The 18472-nt window shown below is 33.4% G+C and overlaps 1 protein-coding gene and 1 non-coding gene across 11 annotated transcripts in view; both read right to left on the bottom strand.

Annotated features, from left to right (window-relative positions):
* The window catches only part of LOC109686404 (teneurin-1), an 835907-nt gene that overhangs the window by 704284 nt on the left and 113151 nt on the right, over positions 1-18472 (bottom strand). For 6 of the 10 annotated variants that reach the window (XM_074064014.1, XM_074064010.1, XM_074064013.1 and 3 more), the window contains exon 3: positions 2262-2291. The exons of the other annotated variants lie outside the window; for them this stretch is intronic. The gene's annotated coding sequence lies outside the window, so the exon portion shown is untranslated. The remainder of the gene's footprint in view (positions 1-2261; positions 2292-18472) is intronic. 10 annotated transcript variants of the gene reach the window in all.
* LOC141420111 (small nucleolar RNA SNORD42) lies at positions 14233-14297 on the bottom strand. The gene has a single exon (XR_012444801.1). It is a non-coding gene; the product is annotated as a small nucleolar RNA SNORD42 (small nucleolar RNA).

Below are 18472 nucleotides of genomic sequence, written 5' to 3'. Positions count from 1 at the left end.
TAATTAACTCAAACTCAACAAATGAAACATCTTATTTCATGTTTTACACTCAAGTTTTATCAGGAATAGAAACATGCTAATGAAGCAAGCAGATATCTTAGCTTTATGCAAAGAAAAACAAATTCATCTCCCAAGAATTTGGGAAATTCATCCCAAATTCCTACTTTCCCTATATAAGAACTGATTTCAGAATGAGTTGCCTGAGACCCTGTGAAAATTCCTTGAATACTAAAGTAAAATGCAATTATGTTCACTAAACTTTACTTATGATGTCATAAACTGGACTACAGTTTTATAAGATATTTCAAACACAAAGACTGAAATAAAAGATAGATGTGCTACTTAATTTTTAAAAAGCCTCAATTAATACCCCTTTCATAAGTATTATAATTAATCAAGTCTTTTCTAAATTAGAGATCTATATCCTTCACTATTATGTTTGAAGGAAAAAGGAATATTTAACCTTCTCATTTAAACCTACTACTGATATGGTACTTAGATTTTCATAAATATTTTGAGTGAATTAATATACAAATATTAATTGATATTGTTACTTATCTCAGTAACCATATTCCTTTTTTTCATATTCAAAAAGTTGCTAGATCTACATTCATATATTTTTACCAAATCATATAAATAAGATACATAATTATAAATAGGGTACATAAAGTATTATATGCATTTATCTTATTAAAATATAGGACATTAAAACTAAAAGTTATCTTAAAAGTCATCAAATTGAACCATTTAACTTTATACAGGTTGAAACTAAGGTTACTTGGATGACTTGTTTAAGGTCACATAAATGTATGATAAAATATTAGGCTTTCATTCTCTGAGTCCTGTGATTTTTCTTACACAACAAACTAGCTCTATATCCTTTAACATCAAATTAGAAGCAAATATACAAGTTTTGTGCTGAAATAGGAAGGTGGTACTCAGACCCTTTGAATGTTAAAATTCTCAAGCACAAAGAAAGATAATTTTCCTCTTCTTTATTGTAAAGGTAACTTCTGTATTTATTTTATATCCTTGCTTCACTAAAATCAACCTGATAATGGTTTAAGAGACAATAAAGCCAAAATAATGTGGCATAGATTTATCTATCAGTGGTACCAGTGCAGGAATTGCCATCAACCATAATCTGTCAGTAATTTATAAGAGTACCTGTTGGGGATGAAACATGAAGAGTTTCTTTGTGTTTAAAAACTAATAACTTCTCATTTCATCTTTAAGAAATTGTAATTTTTGGTAAATGAATTGCTTACAAAAAGACTACCATGAGGCAAAGTTTGGAATTGTAGTATTAAAACATTTCAGGGGTGAATTGAATAGGAAGTCTTCAGAAGTTGAGAGAAGAAATTATAAAGCAACACTTATCAGGTCTGATGGAATCTGTCATACACCCCAGGTTTTGATACCTTATTTTATTTTGAAGACCATGAACATAAAATACCATTATTTCTGTTAAAGTGGGAGATCTTTGTCATTTGCCTTATCATAACATTAAGAGATTATCTATAAAAAGAAACTTCAGGTGAACACCAGTAGCTTATGCCTGTAATCCTAGCTACTCAGGAGGTAGAGATCAGGAGGATCATTGTTTGAAGCCAGACCAGGCAAAAAGTTCACAACACCCCATCTCAGCTGATAGTTGTCATTCCAGCTACTGAGAAAAACATAAATAGGAGAATTATGATCCAGACTGGCCTGGGCAAATAGCAACACACTATCTCAAAAACAACCACAGCAAGAAGGGCTGGAAGGTGTGGCTCAATTGGTAATGTTCTTGCCCGCAAGTGAGAAGTCCTAAATTCAAACCCTAGCACCACAAAAACAACAAAAAAGAAATTTCAAAATCTATAGCCTGAAATGTTCAGGCAAAATTTTTATCTAGACAATAAAATAAATATATTCATGGAAAAGAAGCTTCAAAAGGGACACATGAGCATCATATTTCATATTAAACTTTGTGCCTCATATTGAGGTATAAAAGCACAGGACAGGAAAATTTGTATGCTGTATGCTGTTAATCCTATAAACACTCAATAATCTCTGTGAACACAGGTAAATTTGATAAGAAAGAAACCTTATAACTTATGAAAATACTAAGAAAATCAATAACGACAAAATTAATCCCATTTCTTCAGTTTGTGAACTGCTGTGTCTGGTCTTTGGAGAAATGGTAAACACTGATGAAGAAAAGATTAATGCTATTGTAAAACTTAATGGATGATCAACTAAAAATATTACATACTTACTTTGCTGTAATGACCAATCATAAAGTGTACCTGAAAAAATAAAAATGCAATTTAAATTTCCTTGATCTTTCATGTTTAAATTATAAGAAATGATAGCATAGTTTTTAAATTTAACATCAGAAAGGTCATCTGAGGAAAAACGGGCCTTCATAACTCTAATCTTTATGAATATGTTTTCACTTTTATAATGATTAAAACTCAAAATAGGAATTACCTACAATATTTTTCTTTTCTGTATCTTTTGATTGTCACAGCTCTTTTTTTCCTGTGGCATTGTAAGTATGTGGGTAAGAAAACGAGTAGTCATAATTCTCAAAATAAATCATAGTTTGATAGTAGTCAGGAGGCACTGATTTCTGCCAAGGTTCCTGTCCAGTTTATCACTTCAAGGTCTACCTAATGCATTTTTATTTCATTAATCAATGGTCAAACACTTAATAAGTTCCTTCCAAGTCAAGGTACATCGTTCACCAGACTCCATCACTACAGGGCTGTGTTGGAGCAGATTATTGCCACAACAGATTACTGAGATGCTTGACAAATGAGCTTAAAATGCTTCATTCTTACTCTGTCAAGTAAAATTTATCAGAATTAGGATTGACATCAAAGGCAGTTCTGAAAAGGTCATGATCTTATCACATCACTTGGATTAAACACTGCTTCAAGTTGGGTGGGAAATCTTTAAAATTCTAGACAACTTTCAGAAGACATTTGGAGATTTCTTCCCCCCAGCGACCTCATTGAATTTGTTGGAAAGCTGAAAGGCATGATGTTGACAGGGTTGTTTACTTAAATACCTCATAAGACTGGAAGGCATCCTCAGTCAGTGCTTATATGATTACCCAAGCAGCCAGAGAAGAGATAGACAGTGGGATTACCACTTCTGCTACATACATGGCTCCCCAGGACCACATTTACCCTAAGGACTCCAAGATGACCACTCTGTGCCTGGCTACTCAGCCTGTCCCTTCTAGCCTCCTTGCTCAGATGCAAAACTGATGTTATACTAATTATTGCTTACGTACCTGCCATACCATGCCACACCACAGGATACCCCATCACATCCTACCACCTAAACTCTTCTGAACTTGGTCTTTAAATGGTTTGGATAGTACAAGCCAGTTGTCACTAGGCTAGCTCTATGTCTAGCACCTGTCAACCCCATTACGCCACCTCTCTCTGCCACTGAGACCTCAATTACTTGAACATCTTCATTTCTACTTACTTATCAATGGCTTATGTCAGCCATGTCTTACTAGTCCTTTTCTAATTTTAAGTATAATTCTAATAATTTCTTACATCCCAATACCCTAACATTCTCTAGTATGAACTCCTTCTTCTAGTCAGATCTATAGGAAGACAAATTAACATCTGGATTATTTCTTACTACAGGCTACTGATCATATATTTTATCTATCCTTCCTTCTTTCCTTTCCCATTTATTCATCACTTAGTCAACTCTACCCATCACCTACCATTATTGGTCCTGTTGCTTCAGAGGCCTTCCTTGACTACTTCAATGATGGTGAAAGCTACTGTTTAATAGGCATATGTAACTTGATACTTTGAGTACTTTATGTCTTTGTTGAGATACAATTGACATACTTTAAAATTCACCCACTTAAAAATCTTCAATTCAATGATTTTTAGATAACTTATTGAATTGTACAACCATTGCTACAAACGAAATTTAGAATATTGATGCAACCCACAAAATATCCCTTGTGCTCATTTTCACTCACTACCTACTCCCACTCCCAGTCCTTGTTAACCACCAGTCTGATTTCTCTATCTATATGTTATTCTTTTCAGAAAAGTTCACATGAATGAGATCATAGAAACCTCTTTTGTGGCTTCTTTCACTTGGCACAATGTTTTAGAGATTTATCTATGTTGTAGCATGTGTCAAAACTTCACGCATTTTATGGCAGAATGATAATTTATTGCCTAAACACACTATATTTTGTTTATGCATTTATCAGTTAAGGTACATATGGATTTTGTTATAGTTTGAATATGAAAAATTCCCTATAGGACTGTGTATTGAAGGCTTGGTTCCCAGCTGTGGCACTACTTTGGAAGTTGCTGGAAACTTTAGGAGATGGGGCCTAACCAGAGCAAGTAGGTCACTGTGGAGCTTATCCTTGAGGTCTATATCTTGTCCTGACCCCTTCCTGTCTTTCCTCTTTTTGCTTCCTCGCTGTCCTGAGGTGAGCAGCTCTACTTCACCACTTCTTTACACCATAATGTGTTTCCTCATCACAGGTACAGAAACAATGGAGCCTGTTACCATGAACTTTTGAAACTGTGATCCCCCTCCCCAAATTTTCTTCTCTTGAAGTTGTTTCCTCAGGTATTTAGCATAGCAATGAAAAAAACTGACGAAACAGAGTTTTAGATGTTAGGAGTAATGCTGATAGAAACATTTGAGTGTAGGTTTTATGTGAAAATATGTTTTTGTTACTCTTGTATCAATACATAGGAGTGGGAGTACTTGATCATATGGTATTTTTCATATAGTGAATTCATGTTAATTTTATGGCAAATATCACACACCTGATAAGTGTCAGATTCTACATTTGATAGAATGTAGAATAGCTTACATTTCCATAGCTTACATTTCCACATCCTCATGCTATCTCTAATCCTCAGAGTACCTCTTCTTTTAGGTCATTTCAGAACTCTCATTTCATTGTCTGCCTACATCTCTTCTTTGCCATGTAATCAACTTCCTTATCTATATATTACACCTCAAAATGAATATCTTTTCTCCACAACTACACCATAGGCTATTGGACAGTAAGGAATATGTACTATATTTCTGATGACGTTTTAGTCCCAAAAGTACTGTAGAGAAAGAGTCCATATTGTTTTTAAAATCAATGAAGTTATTTCTTATGATTAAACTAAATCTATACTTTTATAAAGGTCATTTTTAGTCTTTTTCTGCAGTGTCCATAAAGCACCAGCTGTTGAAGCTCTAGCACTTCCTGAGTCACCTCATAAAAATCTGTCCTTTATTTATCATTGTTCCTGTAGCATGGTCTGGATGATATAGTCTTTTAGGTCCTTATATTGTACCTGAACCTGGACTTGCCCTCTAAGTTTTAATGTATTTATGCTAGACCTTGTCTTCCAAAACTGATTCAAAAAATAAAACTTATCAGGGATAAATGCTGCTTCTTTTTATTTTGGATATTGTGTTAACCAATGGAGTGAAAAATAAATAAATTTTTAATAAACCCTTCTTTTAGTGTTTGAAGCATTATCATGGAGTCTTTCAAAATGATGTATTCTTACTCCCAAAAAGTGGAATAGCAAAATCTGTCATTTTTCTACATATCTTTGGGAATATTGCTGATCAACTATGGGACTCTGTTTTGCAATCTTCAATATGGGCAGTATTTGGATGAGAAAATCTCAGCATTTATTCCCACTCCTGAGTCATCTTCTCAATATGGACACTGCATGCTCTCAGTCATACATGCAGTAGTTTCAATATTCAATCATATTTTCCTTGATACTAATGATATGCCTACTAAAAATTCATGACCCTTCTATACTCATTTTATTAATCTGAAATAGTTTTCACCTTTTATGGCAACTAAGTGTGCAATATCTTTTATTCATCTTGAGATGCCTTTGTCATCTTTATCATACTCAAATTTTTCAAAAATATTTTCTCATGTCTAGAACTCCTTCCTTCATAGGGCAATCTGCTCTGCTGGATTCCATGCTTAGGATACATCTTACAGTATCTTTCTGACTTCATTAAATTTGTGTTTGAGTTTTCCTTTTCTGGAAGCTTGGGTTTATTTTTCTTAAAAAAATCTAAGACAGAAATATTACTCATGGACATTAAATACTGTCGTATTTCAAAAGCAATGGAGTATTTTCTCATTAACTGACAGAAAAATGAGCCTAAAATTTGATAAGCAATAAAATAATTGAAGGAACTAAAATTTCCCCATAATTTTCATCCAGAGATATTACTTAAACAATTTTACTTTTAAACAGCATCTTCCTTTATATATAGTCTTAAAAGTACGTAAACTAGCATGTTTATTTTAAAGTGTTATTAGATAACATTTATGCAGTTAATAATAGATCCTGTTGCCATGGAAACTTAACTGAATTTTATAGCTCCAAAGGTTGATTTTTCAGCAATTAAGCCCTTAGCTCTAATATTTCATTAACAGATTTTTATGTGAGTGCAATTATTTGGATGAGGATATTGAAAACATTTCTTAGTTTGCAAATGATACTTGAATTGGAAGAAAAGCAAAGGTGAAGGAACCATAATCCAAACCTTGAAGATGTGTATGACTCAGGTGGCTGAATTAATGTAAGGAAAAATGTATTTTAATGTCAAGAATACTTAGTACTAAGGAAGTACATTCACAGATCCTCCAACTTAATACCATTTCTGCTCCTACACGTAGCTACCTCCTCCTCTCAATACACATGTGTGCCATAAGAGTAAGTAAAAATAGAAGTAATCAGGGAGAGAAGTGAATCCCTTGAAATTATTTTTCCACAAAGTAGAACTAGGTGATAATTAGTGGTTTAGTAATCTGCCAATTGTATAACTATAAATCAACTGAAGTAATCCTGTTTAAGTCCAAGATGCTCATTACAGTACACCTGGACTTAAAGCAGCAGTATTGATCATTCTCTCTCTGTTCTGGACCACTGCTTCAGAGTAGTACTTACTAATTAAAATGTGCTAGCGTGCCTAAGTGTTGAAACAGAAGGAGAAAGTCAATGTTCTCATATTTGCCTTATTCTCACTGAATGCAAAATCAGAAATGCATCATCATAAATCATACCTATTAAAGAAAGGAGGACAAGTCCTCAAGCATGCCAACAGAGGATGTAGGCAGTGTTAGGTTGGCAATGACTAGGGGATTTTCAGGAAATAATCAACTCATGTGACTCTGGAGGCAGGAGCAGCAGTTTGGCAGGGAAATGGCAGAGTATGAAGTGTTTTACAAAGAAGCTTCAGATTTAGATTTAGTGTTTTCCTGAGCAAACATGAGTACTCAATTCCAAGTTGTCACATGGTTAGTGAGGAGAACTGTTATGTGAATCCAATTCAGCTATTTTAACCAAGAATCCTATTTTAATGTGCTTCAAAAAGACTGAGGCAGTACAGTATTTGCTATTAGAGAGCAATGAGTATAAATCCCAGCTTAGTGTCCTAAAACTTGTTGTTAATCCTATATAAATTTCAGTTTCCTAATTCACAGAATTATTTTGAAGAATAAAAGTGATAAAATAAAGTGTCAACACAGTAAAATAAATACTTGATAAGTAGGTGCTATTATAATTAGCATTAATTATTAGTAAGAAAATAAGTGCTTTTTATTTACTCTACCTCATTACCTACTACTTATTGGTGGCAATTTTCCTTAATTGTAGCTTCCATTTTTTTCACTTATAATACACCTCTTAGTAGTTGCATCTATAAACCAAATCCATAGTGATGATGATAAACTTTATAGGAATACTAAATGCTTGAAAATAGATACAGAAAGTCAATACTCTGATCCTGTACTTAAAATGTGTTTGTAGTCTAGCTAAGGGAATAAAACATGACCATTGATATGAAATAGTCTACTATACATCATTAATAAAGTTAGCCAATATATTCTGAATGCTTAGTAAGTATTTGCAAACTATACTGGTCACTGTTTTGGCTGATTTACATATATTAACTCATTTATTACCCCCACAATGAACATGTAAGAAAAGACTACTATTATTATCCTTTTATAGATGAAGAAACTTCAGTAGATCCTCCAAAGTCACATAGGCAATAAGTGGCAGTATAAATCTGTCTCTAAAGTTCATGTTCTTAAGACAAGTCACTACCCTGCCTCTCATATCAATCAGTCAGTCAAGTACAGACAAAATACCTAAAGTGCTGTGGATTGAATACTAAGTGAAGTTATATAGCAGTGAAAGACTGAACAAGATATAAAGATAAATGCATCTAAGATAAATGAAACTCAATGTTTCATTCATAAAATGGGGAGATCACAGTGAAAAAGAAAATGACAAACACCGTCACCATCAATTTCTGGTTAACTTGGTGAAAAGCAAGATGTCTGAGGATACTCAGTAGCATCTGGATATACTATTTATTTTAATCTATTTATCAAAGTCTTGTGGAAGAACTGTTTTTTAAAATAAAATATGCTGGTCATATTGGAACAACAGGTTTGAAGGCCATGTTTTATCTCAATAATCATAATGAAAATCTTTCTGTATATTGCAAGTATTTTTGATAAGCAATATACAATTTATATTGAAGGATTTTTCATCTTCTTCAAATTTCATTTCTAATAGTTGCTTGTGCTCTCCACAAACATTTCTTAGATAAAACTTCTTTTAGTTGGGAAGCACATTCTTGAGTACACTATTTCTCCACTGTCATATCCATACAAACAGGTTACAATAAAATCATATTATGTGATTTTTCATGGGATTGAGAAAAGAAAACATTATGAAGAGGAAAATGATAAAAGCAAAGTATATTGCTCTATGGAGACTTTCCTCAGAAGCTCTCTTTGTAGTAGATAGCTGTGCACTCACATCTGTTTCAGGACAACCTGGAAGCTGTAAGGAATCACGTGCAGCATTCCTGCATTTTTAACCCTTTTACCCATTCCCAAATATTATCTTTACACTAGGTATAATGTAAGACAACCACTTGAGACTGAAATGAGAAGCAGGGGTCATCATGGCTATACAATCTCACTTATTTGAGACTTTATTGTGCTCAATAATAATTTGTTGGATAGGTATGTTGTGAAAAATCAAAGCTGCTAGTATCCAAGGAGTAATGTAAAGGGATCTAGTGCATGTGTGTGAGGAGAAGAGAGGATAAATGTATTGGTAAAGGGAAAGGAAGGATAAGACAAAGCTAGAATCTTTTCTGTCTTCTATATTCCTTGCAATCTTTTTTTTATACCCAACTAAAATTTCTGATAACAAATAAGAAAAGTAAGCTTTCATAATCTCACTGATGGCCTTGAAGATTCCCCCTTTCACCTCTACCTTCCTAGTGAAAATTAGTGACAAGATGACAAGGCAGAGACTATTCCAGGGAGCTATTTCTGAAGTCTTTGGGGATCCAGTATCTAGGCTAACAGGGCGATAGGACCATGGCTATAGTGACCTATTTTCTGAGCCCTAAATTGAGATACATGGTTCAACCAAAGATTTTTCCCAATATGTGGATGATTCATGTTAATAGTCTCAAGAGATGTATGTGTTATATTACCTTCCAGTGTTTTACCATTGTTGGAAACAGTAACATTTCTTCAAGTTAGGGCTCTTATTTAAAATTGGAAGCATATGTTTGAAATGATTTTTGAAATCTTTTAAACTATAAGGACTTTTGTGACTTTCAAATATTCAGTAATCTAACAGATTTTATATTTATATACACACACACATATACACACACATACACACACAATTATTGTGAGAAGTCCTGTCTGTCAAGATGTTGTATTCATAGACTTTTCCTATTCTCATTAGCAGGATACAGAAGACCAGGTAAGGATATTAAGTGAGACATGCATTCTCAGGGATGACAAACGAGCAGGGGACAGTAGATGTGGTATTAAGTAGGCTTGACTGATAAAGGTAAAATGTAGAATCTAAACTTCAGAAATTCAGAAATAAAAACAATAATAGAACAGAATGAAGTACGATAATTATTTATGTTATGTAGATAAGCCAACAATAGATGTAATTTATTCAATGGGAGCCTGAATATTTGTGGAAAGACTCCAGGAAATGTTGGGCTTTATGAAACAGCAAACGTCCACATATCCAGTTGGATTGAAAAGGAACAGAATGAGGAAAGTTCCAAAAACAAAGGTGGTGGCCACCACTATTCATTCACTCAAGAAAGATTTTTGGTGTGCTTACCATGAGCCAGATAGTATTCTAGGTGCAAGAGATATAACAGTGAACCTGATTGCCCATTTCCTGCTGTTACAGATCTTTCATTCTAATCATAGAACAAAAAATAGATGAATAAAAACACATATAATGTGTTAGGTAAGGACAAATGCTATAAAGAAAAATAAACCATGACAAAAAAATGATAGTGTAGTGCAGCTGAAGCACTATTTTTACCTATATTTATCAGGGTGCCTTCTCTCTAAAAACGCAACACATAAAGAGACAAGAACAGAGTACAAGAGCCAGCCATACAAACTGGAAAGAAGGGTTGACAATCCAAACAGATTGATTACTAGTTGACTATGCCCTGAGGGATTATTGGAGTATAGAAGTACAGAAAGCAAACCAGTGTGGTTGAATCTTAGCAATATGAAGGAGTCAGGGACCACTTTGTGTGGGACCCTGTAAGAAACTATGATAAATTCATTTCATTTAAAGTAGGCTGCAATGCCATTGGGAACTTAGCAGAGGAGTCAAATGATATGATTTATAGTTTTTAGAAAGATTACCACGGCTGTTAGGCAAAAAGAGATTTTATTGAGGCAAGAACTAAAACAGTGAGGCCAGTAAAGAAGTTATTGCCAAAGTACAGATACAACTTGACAGTGGTGTGGACAAGGCTAGGAGTGGTAGAGTTGGGGAAGAGTGATAAGATTCACAATGTGTTTTGAAGATAAAGTCAATATAATTGGTTGATTGAGTGTAGAGTAGGAGAATACATAAAGACTTTTGGTCTGAGTAACTAGATAAGTAGAGATGACATTTACATATGTAGAGTTGGAGAGAATATAAGAAACTGAGTTTTACACATTAAATATGAGATGTCTATACTATAACCAAATAGTGATTAGGAGTAAGCAGTTGGTCAAGATTGCAGTTGTAATTTGAGAAGTGGACACAAACATAGTATTTAAACTATTAGACAAGATCAGATCATCTAGGGAATGAGTGTAGATACAGAAGAGGCACAACAAATACACATTCTATAGAAATTGCTATCACCAAATTTTTTTGCTCAGCTAAAAATGTTCTTGAGTGCTTATTATATGCTAGGCATTGTTCTAAGGTCTGAGGATACAGTGGGAAACCAGATAGGTAAAGGTGTTGTCCTTACAGAGCTTAGAATAAAAAGTCACATGGCAGATAAGAGAATCAGGGCAAAAGTGTAGCAGAGAAAAATAAACTAAAATGTTGACCTTTACAAAAAATAAAAGAAACCTAATGACTATAAGTCAATATTCTCCAGTTGAGCCAATAGGCCAGAAAAAATGAGCATGAAATTATGAGGGAAGCAAGAGAGGATAAGAGCCAGGGATACCTCTAGGAGTGGAATTAGAAACCTCTAGAGTACATAGAAGCAAAACTGAAACCTTCAGTAGGCATTTTTGAGCCTACTGGGAAAATGTCTTTCTCTAAACAGTAAAAGAAATGGCAGAAAAGAAAACCTGCAGTGACAAGTAGAGAAAGGACCAAAAAGCAGCAAATGACTATTAGCTCAGACTCCAAAGGCAGACATACATGACTTTATATTTGAAAACTTTAGCTGTTACTTAGGCAATTTGCTCTTTTTGCATCCCAGTTTTCCCACCTTCAAAACTGGGAAGAAAAGTAATGAAAGCTACTAACAAGATGCCTGCTATATAATAAACACTAAGGAAATGTGAGCTTATAATAATACAGATTGTGATGACAGAAGAATTTGAGAATCTTCCACAGCAGTAAGGCTGATATTCCCTCTAAAGGAACCAAGAGAAGAAATGGTGTTAATAAAGGCATAGGTCTGTCAATCAAGAAACCTTTGCTACATAGTACTGAACTTGTGACAGGCATTCTATGCTTTTTAAATACATCTGATTTCATATTTGTTGTTAATTTCACCCCTTTGCTTTACATGGTTTATTGGTCAAGGTCTCTTCATAAATGTTTGTCAGTTGTCTAGCACAAAATAAAATATTTTCTTTAGCTGGATATCTTGTCATCTTTCTTGAACTTTAGTGAGCACAAGAATCATCAGGGTATCTTGTTTGTAATGCAGATCCTGACTAAGTCTGACATAAGTTTAGGATTCTTAATTTTTGACAAGTTATCAGGTGATACTGATTCTGGTGCTGCTTTATGTGAACCAAATTTTGAGTAGCATGAAGCCTATCTGGAGAACACTAGAAAACAGAGTAGGTCTTAGACCCTATCTAAGCACTATGCTCTGCTGGGCATGGAGTTAAGTGCTGAAGATTGAGAAGTAGATAAAGTTTAGTCCCTAAGTACAACTTGCTTAGAATGTTTCCTGAGAACTAATTCTTTCTTTTCTATTTTATACAGCAGCTCAGCTGATATTCTTCCTCTCTGGTAGCTTTAAGTTAAAGTACCTTTTCCTAAAAACAACAGTATTTCCTTCACAAATCCATTGGCCTCCCACAGTCCCCAAAAACATAATAGTAATAATGATAATAGCTACCCCTTAACAGTCTACTATATTCTTGGCAATGAACTATTTTATGTATTCTTCACCTCTTAATCCATAATAACTAAGGCTCTGAGAGGTAAAGTCATATGCCCAAAGCCACTCAAACAACTAGTAGCAGAGATGAACTGTATCAGATCCCCAAGTCCCATACTTACTATACTATTTAGTGGCAGATTTGGCTGAGAATGGTTTAAGGGACCTACATGCTTAACTCCCCCATAACAAGGGCGAAAAACCAGGAGAGAGTAGTCACCCAGAAGTCAAGGGGAAAGAATTTCAGAAAACTAAAACCAGTCTTTTTATATGCCTATTTGGGAGGGAAACCTGAGTTCTTTAATAGACATAGTTTCTGAGGTCTTTCAAGGTTAGGTCCTCAAAGTACATACCAAGTATGTTGTCAGACCTATAGAAAGCATCATTTGCCTCAAAGCCAACAAGACTAACTGGAAACCAGGAAATAGTGTCTCTATGCAGTTCTGGAAATTCTGTGAAGTCTCATGGATTCAAATCCCTATTATTTATTTTTAGAGGGTCACATCACAATTGAAATTGTGTATGCAACATGATTTTAAATACCAGATTGTATAATAATAGATGTGCCATAATGGTTTGGATGCTTCCATATTGTTGGCATTTATATTTTTTCAAGTCTTTCATCATCAGTAATCATAATAAAGTTATTTTCATTTCATATTGATATTTGTTCATATTCTATTTCTTTTTGAAATACTCTTATTTCTATATGTAAAATTACTCGGTTGAAGTTTAGTAGCTTAATGGGCCCGGCTTGGTGGCTCATTCTTATAATCTCAGCTATGTTGGAGGCTATAGGTAGGAGGATCATAATCTGAGGCTGCATCTGGCAAAATCTTAAGTCCCTACCAAAAGAAGAAAACTAAAAAGCAAAACAGGCTTAGGATGTCACTTGAGTGGTAGAGCTCCTGCCTAGCAAGAGCGAAGCTCTGAGTTCAAACCCCAATATCACCAAAAAAACAACCAAAAAAAGAGCATTTTCAGGCTCTTTGTACATATTGCTACTTGCTTTCCAGAATGATTTTACTAATTTACACTTATGCAGAAGTCTGACTGTGAGGGTGCTTATCTCACAGCACCTTCACAAGAAGTTAATTTATTTCTAATGTCTATGAATATGATTGGCTAAAAAAAGATTTTAACTTGTATTTTTGAATGCTTATTTTCCCTGCATATTTGTTCCCAATTTCCTAATCATATCATTGCCATTTTCCTAAAAGGATGTTTAACCTTTTCCTATTGATTGATGAGAGCTATTTATATATTGCAGACTTATTCATGAATTTTCTCTGTTTATCATTTGTCTGTTCATTCTACCAATAATATTTTCTAAGAAAAATATTAGTTGTAACAGATAGAAATCCAGTATTCTTTTCTTTTGTGATTTTTTCTAGATACTTATGAATAGAAAGTACATGCTCATCTTAAAATCAATTGAAAAGTCAATTGTTTTTATTTCCAAACACTTCAAATTTTTAATTTTTTCCCCTTCTGGTGCATCAGTGATTCCTTTGTTCATGCCATTCTTTTCCAAATAGTGAGTTTTCCATCATCTGTATCAAATTTTTAATTCTTAAATGAATCAAAATTTTATTTGGGTACACAGTAAATTAAGACTCTAAACTGGGATTTTTATAGTTTATTCCAATCTAACAAGTACTAGTTTTCTAAGAACTATTTATGGAATGACTGTTTTCCCATTGTTTGTCATGTTTCCTTTATTTTAAGAAATAATTTTTCAAGGTGATTTGGTAGATTTTATTCACTTCTCCATTCTTACAACCTTATCACTCTAGTAAATACCATAAATCTTTTAATATCTTTCATTGATGTTTCTAAAGCATATTTTACCTATTAAATATGTATGTTTATTCTTCCTAAATGAACTTCAAAACCATTGTTGTAGAAGAGAATGAAATTTTGTTGAAGTTATTTGAAACCTATAAATTTGGAATGCCATATGCTTATAAACCAGCAAAACTGGAAAAACTGGTAATTTAAAAATATTGAGGCATCCTAGTCAAGAAAACAATTTTTTTAATATTACTTAAGGAAACTTGGTAGCTTTTAAGAAAATATAAACCTTATATTTTTCTTTTTTTGTTTCATTACTTTTTATTTATTTATTTATTTTCTTTTTTTATTATTCATATGTGCATACAATGCTTGGGTCATTCTTCCCCCCTGCCCCCACCCCCTCCCATACCACCCACTCTGCCCCTAAACCTTATATTTTTCTTGTTAAAATTTCTCTTATAATTTAAGAAATTTATTTTTAAATACTATCAATAACATTTGTTCACATTCATAATATCTAATTAATTATTGCTGGCACATCACAGAGAAGTTCAGCATAACCCATAGGGACTACATTGCTATTTAGGAAACATATTCTCTGCTGTAAGTTACCTGCCATAGAATCAAAGAATTATGATACTACACACTACCCATAAAACTCAGAGAATTTAAGGCCATGTTCTCATTCAAAAGTCATTATTCTCAAATGAGAGAGAAACATTTATCAAGACACAGGAAAAAAAGAAATCAGCTCTCACACAAGTAAAAGCACTGGGGAAAAAAACCCAATGATTCTGATTAAATTTTCAAAAGAAAATTTTAGTCTTCAATTTTGTTTAGCAAGTTTAAATCCCAAATGAAATTTTATAGGCAGCATTATATACCTTTGAAAAGCAAGTTTATAATGAAAATGCTGACAGTCCTTACTAGAGAAGATTGTAGTATCATGAGGACTTCTTATGTTACTTATGAGTAAAATAACATAATTCTTGCATACAAAGGCAGAATACATAAACCAGTAACTTTTTAAAAATCATTGTCTTATTTTTCATATTCAACATTTATTGCTTACTGTTCTTAGATATACTCCTCATAATGTTTAAATTACTTAAAAATAAATCATATTTCACTATTTTATATAGGTAACAAGGTAGTTTTAAAATAGTTTGGTTCTTTTCTAACTCTTCAATATATAAAATCATGCCTATGTTATCTGGGTGCAAACATATCAACTACATCATTCTAAAGATAAGTGTGGATTCAGTGAATTTAAAGGCCATTGAAAGCTTTGTAAATGTATGAAAGTCTTCAGCAACAAATTTCATTTTTCTAGTATATAAAACAGTTAAATTTGGGAAGCAATCAATATGAAACACAAGATGAATTCTTGTTAACTAAAACTTGAATTCATAGATAAGAGACAAGTAAAAGCATTAGATCACACTTGTTTTCTTAGCTATTATTCAGATTTTTACTGATCATCCATAATCTTCTAGCAGCTTCCATGAAGACCATTGAGATTAAAAACAAAGAAGTGCAAAAGAAGCCTGGAGCATTCTGTTATAATATAAAATAAATGCTCAATTACAACCTCAGACCCCTGCATTGATAGAGGTATGTACAAGGGACACAAGAAGAAAATGAAAAAGTCAAAGGTGGGACAAAAATAGGTAAAGTGGGATTATAACCCAAATTATTAATATTTACAGGTCAATACTGATATAAATGAATGATTGGATAAATAAAGACACAAATCTTCTATGAAATAATCCAAATAATTTATTTAGATACTTTTCCATCAAGGAGGTGAAGTATAACTCCCTACTCATTAAGTGTAGGCTGCCCATAATGACTTCCCTCCAAAGAGTTCTATACAGAAAGGTGGGGAAAAGGAGTCACTTTATAGTTGAGAATTCTGACAAGCACTACATCAGCCAGGTGATTCAAGACCAACATCAATAATGATAAGTAGTACTGATAATGAAGTAAATGGCATTTTATATGGTTCTGAGATCTTCCTCCCCGAAACCCAAATCCAAGTTATTAAAAGAAAAAAACATCAGACATACCCAATCCAGGGACATTCTACAAAAGGCCTGACAGTACTCTTCAAACTGCAAGGTCCTCAAGATCAAGAAACTATTACACCAAGAACATAGAGACATGACAACCAACTATAATGTGGTATCTTGGATGGAATCCTACAACAGAAAAATGGCATTGGGTAAGGAAACTGAGTAGACTATGGATTTTACCTAATTATAATGAATCAATACGGCCTCTTGTGTTTCCATATAAATTTACCTAATTATAATGAATCAATTATTTTTGGCAAATATATCATAATAATGTAAAATACTAAGAATAAGGGAAACTTTGCAAAAGGGTACAGCAAATCTCTGTACTGCTTAATTTTTATGCAAATTTCAAACTAATCTACAAATAGTTTTTTTAAAGTAACAGTTCATGCTGGAAAAAATAGCAAATAAATCAGAAAAATTAAGGTGCTCAGAGAAGAAAAAAGAAAAACTGAACCCTTGGAGGCAAATGGGTATAGAGACAACTCCAGGTAAACATTTCTTAAGATCACATCCACTATATCTAAATGTCAGTGTAATAACATAGATCATTATATTAGCAAATGAGATATCTCAAGTCAACTCATAGCCTCAAAAATACTTATATACAGTAAAATATTGATGTAATACACTTCTTTTACAATCACCAGTGACGTAAAAAGAACTCATTGTTAATCCAAATTTGCCACAGGCCTTTTTCTTTAGTTCATTTTCTAAAAGGAATGCAAAAAAGGGATCAGCATTCTGCACAGTGGTTTGGCTAAGAATCTGACATATGAGACACAAATTCTAACCATAAGATTTCAATGCTTAGATGACTTAAGAAGACCAATCGATCCAGGTTCATGGTCTATAACATTGTATTGGGGTGTTGGTTTCTCATAAAGATCTTTAGCGAAAGTCCATAAATTTTCAAGGTCATAGTTAAGGGTAACTCTGCTATGGTTTTCCCAAATTGATCATTAAAACTGATTAATTTTAATACTCCATTTTGTAAAAATTTCTTGAAGTTATCTTTAGTCAGAGATTTCTGATTTTAAGATTATTGATTAAGAACACCTGACTTTATTCATCCTTATACATAGATAATAACTAAACTCTAAAAAAACTGCTTAAAAACTGAAAGGCACAAGATATGAGTCATTTCACTTTATATTGAGAACATATTATCAGCTAAAGGCATGATGGGAATATTTCTGAGTACTCTGTGGTTTAGCACACAGTAACCTCTCATTATTTAATGGTTGCTTTCATAAATGAATAATAAATGGAAAGTCTTTCACCAGACCTGATGTCATGCCTGTTATTTGCTGGCTGAATATATTTAGAGCTTTTTGAGGTAAACAGGATACAAGAAAAAATATTTAGTATGCTGTATGAAATAAAGCCAAAATGGGACTGAAGATAGCTGTGGTTGTTAAAAAGATGAAGTTGAACCATTCTCTTTTTGGTGTTTCTGCCATGAGAAGAGCACAGGAACATAGTCAAATTATGAACATGTCCACTTGAGAAAAACACTTCTGGGCAGAAATGAAAGATATTAATGTATTGCACTCATGCTTAAGAGGATAATAGAAGGTGCTTGGTGATCTAGGGATATGTGTGTGTGTGTGTGTGTGTGTGTGTGCATCATTGCAACCAACTCATTCTGTTTACCTGCTTCCCTTTCTGTCCTTGCCTTTCCTACTTCCTCTACCAGCACAAAAAAGTGTCAGTTGGTGTATGTCATTACCAACCCAGTAGTAACCTCTGTCATTATCCATGATACCTCCCTCTTTGATTTTACCTGTTTTCTTGTAATGCCATTTGTGCTTTCATATGTCTGGCATTTGAGGCTTTCAGCTAAGTATGACTATCCA

The sequence above is a fragment of the Castor canadensis genome, chromosome X (assembly GCF_047511655.1).
Source record: "Castor canadensis chromosome X, mCasCan1.hap1v2, whole genome shotgun sequence".
NCBI lineage: Eukaryota > Metazoa > Chordata > Mammalia > Rodentia > Castoridae > Castor > Castor canadensis.
This window is presented reverse-complemented; position numbering and strand designations above follow the sequence as displayed.